The sequence below is a fragment of the Antedon mediterranea genome, chromosome 8 (assembly GCF_964355755.1).
Source record: "Antedon mediterranea chromosome 8, ecAntMedi1.1, whole genome shotgun sequence".
Taxonomy (NCBI): domain Eukaryota; kingdom Metazoa; phylum Echinodermata; class Crinoidea; order Comatulida; family Antedonidae; genus Antedon; species Antedon mediterranea.
The window spans coordinates 26383513-26388361 of record NC_092677.1 but is presented as its reverse complement, the minus strand read 5'-3'; the positions used below and the strand labels follow the sequence as shown (position 1 = coordinate 26388361).

At 32.5% G+C, this 4849-nt stretch overlaps 1 long non-coding RNA gene across 1 annotated transcript; it reads right to left on the bottom strand.

Moving 5' to 3' along the window:
- Positions 1-2816: 2816 nt before the first annotated feature.
- Positions 2817-4582, bottom strand: LOC140057378 (uncharacterized). Its single transcript, XR_011846933.1, has 3 exons — positions 4570-4582; positions 4161-4225; positions 2817-3865 (listed from the first exon to the last, which is right to left on the bottom strand). It is a non-coding gene; the product is annotated as an uncharacterized lncRNA (long non-coding RNA).
- Between the last annotated feature and the right edge of the window lie 267 nt (positions 4583-4849).

Below are 4849 nucleotides of genomic sequence, written 5' to 3'. Positions count from 1 at the left end.
GCCGAGTACACGCTGATGGTAAAGATACCATGCAAAGAAAGAGTAACAACTAATGTAATAAAATCATTTTTGTTTATATTAAGATAATAATTGTTTTTAGGCCCATTAATTTTTATTTGTTTTAGTTAACCAGAATAACTAATGTTACTTTTTATTGATCTGCCCTAATTGTTTCCAAAATCTTTATACGTCCTCTTTCTTACATACATTTGACATAAATTATGTTTTTATAGTTGATTGTAGATCTTCCAAATTGTTCCACTTTCGCCGACGAAGAAAGTCACACATGTATGTCTCGTGTTTTTGATGCGTTGGTTGACCCACGTGACAGTCCTTCTGAAGAATGGACAAATCTTCTATCATACTGGAAAAAGTTCACAAGTTCATTTCGACAAAAAGGGTTTTCAGATATAAAGCTAATATTTTGTGGGTTAAATGGAGAACAAGTTACATTCAAAAGGAATCGTGTCAAGATCACTATAATGGTTCAAAAGAATGAAGAAGTATTGGTAGGTCTTTCGTATATATTATTGTTACACCCTTCTGGCAGTAGCAGTCTATTTTGACTGGGAAGCATAGTAACTTAGCACCCACTTAGAACAGTGTTGGCATTACTAGTGCCACTGGTACAAAGTGAAAACCAACACAATATAAACCAATTAATTTACCCGTTGAACTTGTAAAATGACCATTTCATATACTGGTAACCCTAGATAGGGTACATTCCAAATAGTCTGGATAATGATTATACAGAATTTCTCAACTTAAAAATGTACTGCTTAGTGAGGTATTCATTGTATCAGTAAACATTTACATAATTTTTACAGTTTCTAGTGGATGAGATAAACAAACGTACACTGGCAAATATCATACTCAAACTTTGTGGAAATGAGGGCGCTGAACAAACGAAAGAACAGGCTGGACTACGAAGACTACTACAAGCGTTCATGACCAAGTTGGAGGCTGATAAAGTAACCAGTTTCACTGACGTCAAGCTGTCTCTTTATGGTCAGAGTGATTCAGCATTTTATATATTAGCTGGAAACAAAGACAACCCGAAAGAAGTTACAGGTTATGTTGACTCGAAGGGAGAATTTCACATACCTGAAAAAGAACCCTCTATTCAATGTACAATTTTCTGAAAATTTTCGAAATATAATTAAAGGATATATATGTATACAATACCTTTACGTGAAACCAAAAGTAGTACGTGCGTGTGCGACGTTTCGATTTGTTATCAACACCATCTGGCAGCGACATGTTAGTTGTTGCTAGGATTAGCTTTACTAGTTTGAAGCAGCGCCCCTATTAGTTTTCAAGATATGGTAACCCTGTAATTCCACCCTAAAATGCGCATTTAAGCTAATTTTAGCTTTCCCCGTGTTTGTGAGAATGCATAACTATTGATGATTTGTCTTGCTCTCCTCTTCTGGCATGGCCTTGATGTTCTTTGAGCCTGGTTTGAAGGTCGCGTCCAGTTTCCACAATGTATACCTTTCCACATTCACATGGGATACAGTATACACCAGGTTGGCTGTGTTTAGATGTGATTTAGGTGTGTTTGAAGACACTGTGACAACTTGTTGACTACACTGTGAAAACCTACAGCGATGAAATCAAAAATTGTGTTCTAAAACCATTTTTTATATCTTGACTGAATGACAGTCAAGTAGTATCATGATATATGATCATATCCAATCAGAGATAAATGTGTATGATATATTTGATCCATTTGTAATAATTAGACTTTTTGTTCAATTATACTAAGCTAAGTGTTTAAATGTTACAATCTTTGCGTTTGTTGAAACAGTGAGTAAAATATGTGCGTCGGATATGAGGTCTGTCGCTGGTGGCAACCTAAATATTGTATCTAGTTTTCAACTTCGTCCCGTTAGCTTAATCATTCACACATATTTTTTGGTTTGTTACATTGTGTTTGCAGTTGAATGTAGACATTTCTATTGTTCGTGTATTACCATGGGGACTGTGGCTCAAATACTACTGTCTACCGCTCTGTAGGCCTACTCTTTAGGCAACCCCATTAAAATATTCATGCGACCGCCCCTGATATTAAATGTTTATTTTCACCATAGTGCATTTTGAAGTTGATGAAATTAATAATTAATAATACAGTACTTTTTTTTCTCTTTTGTGGCGTGAACCACCACCTCTATTCTTTCATATCATAATTAAATACATTACAAATAAATCAGTAATATCTGTCTTCATATGTTCTTTCTTTAATTATATTGTTTTCCGTTAATATTCTACATTTTTCTGTATATTAGAAACAATATGTGAAAAACTAAAATTTACAAAAATTACTGATTTTTTTTTTTGAGCAGAAAAATATAATACAGTACTTTGTGTACTACTACTTAGTAGGATATCTATTTAAATAAATAATAACATTAACGTACATTTCGTGACCCATTAAATTTGTTTCGGTACCAAAACAATAGGTTGCATACCTCCACCTACTGTAACATTTGAGTTTGAGTAATCTGACAGACAGCATTTTTTGTTTTAAATTACATTTTTTTAGGTAAATTTTTTTTTTATCCAGTTTTCGGTCAAAGTGAATAACTATTACGTGACATTAAAATGGCATATTAAAAAAATTTGAAACAAAATTTGTTTAGGAGTACAACATATCTTTATAAAAACCCAACATTGTGGCCTATAAACTAATAAATATGAATGTATCGTTTATTGTATTCGTTGATGTCAACTGTCATAAGTAAATGAAAACAAGTCAGTGAATCAGTTTGATCAACGTTTATATTTAAAAAAATGATATTTCTCTTTTGAATGAATACAAAATTAATTAATGAAATTAAATGATTATTATTAAGGTTACTACATTTTTATATAATATACATTTAAAGCGTCCGCTAATACTATTCATTCATTCATTCATTCATTCATTCATTTATTCGGTCATAATCAACTTACAATACAGAAAGTTAAAACTTGGGACTCACAATTAAAACGAAGGAAAAATGTTATAAACAATCTAAAACAATGCAAATGTCTAAAATGGTGGTTATAAATGGTTTAAAAAAGGCTATGTAAAGGCCTATACAGTTATCAGATAATATTCCACCTTATAAGCTGAAGTATTAGTTCAGCTGTGGACCTTGCTCTTTCACCATGTTAAGAAAACAACATCAGAGCTTGCGACGCAATAATGATTAATGAATCAATGGTGATACATTATAACTAATAACTAGTGTAATCAAATTGTACTTTAATCCAAATATAGCAAGCCACACTGTCCATACAAAAAATGGTGAAGATATGATATTTACAAATAATTGAGTAAATTTGTAATGTAGGCCTATTATTATTTTCCTGTGTTATATTGATTGTAGGCCTGAACATTGATTTTTTAAACTATTTTTATCTATCTCAGCATGACATTTTGAAAAAAAGTATAACCTATTTCGATAATAACAACCATGATTGATTTATTATTAAATATGTTGATGTTTGTTCTATTATTATTTTTATTAATTTTTGATAGCTTTCTTACTAGACGAAAACAAAAGTATGATGCTCAGTATGTCTCTAATCGAAACCCAGACACATGCATCATAGAACCATTTCAACCAACCATGCGCCTTTTTTTTCCAGTCTTAATTGACCCGTCTTTTTCTTTATACACTGTGAATACATTAGCCTTGTCCCCTGCAAACAATGAGTATAGTGGCTCAGATGCTATAATTATTTTTGCATCTTTAAGAACCCACTTTTCTGTCTTGCAAACCAGTCTCTTGGTACCATCAACTAAATTTTCATCTATTTTATAGATTAAACTCTGTACATCTCCAAGGGTAATCTCATTTCCACAATCAATATCAACCTGTGTAAAAACAATATTTGAATACATTAAATGGTATTTTTGTTAATACGATTATATCCTTTATATATTCCCTTGGATTTGGAATGATGAATACTTTATTTGTTCACTTCAAATTTAAAAAAACAATCACTGTTATCTTTTTTTCTTAAATAACCTGCCGGTGTACCTAATGCCCTGGTAACTTAAACCTTTTTAAAAGCATTGTTACGTACTTTAGTTGTTATGAATACCGAGTGCGAAACATTATAATATATAGTGGACAATAATTTTACTACAAAAATATGTTTACCCGTACCTCCTTTGGCATGTTGAGTTTATGTTATAGAGAATGTAGAACACCAACCAAATATGCGGCTTCACCTAAACCAAAAATAAGAAGTAGCTTTTCTTTTTAATTTCCACCAAACTTAAAACTTTTAAGGCCTACCATGTTTCACTTTGCAACGAAACACCTTCCATTCTGATGGTCGGAAACAAACCACGCACACGTAATTTGGCCTACACACCAATCGTTCCAGCAGTACGAAGCTCTCTCGATCGTCGGCTTGGTAATTCCAGGTTTTGTTATATTAAATTGTTGTCATCAAAGACACCTTTTTTACTACGAAATTCTGCAGCTAGTAGCTAGGATTTATATTTATACGGTAAAATTTTAGTGGTGGTAAGTAAACCTAAAATATTTCAAGGGTATTAACCATACTTACCAACCAAATGCTTGGAAACCGACTGTTTGCTTTTCTAAAATATTCTTATTGGAATTTCCAATCTTTAAATGTAAATGAAGTGACGTCAACCTATTGTTGGTGGTGCACATAACTTCATTCAACAGGTCAACTCTTTCTGATTATACTGTATACTGTATCTCTTGTATGTAAGTTCAGCAGCTGGCTAGGCCTAGATGATGGCAGCAAATGTTTGTCAGTGGTGGATTTCCACGGGAGACACCGAATCAATGGTAGGCCTATTCATAATTTACTCACTTTC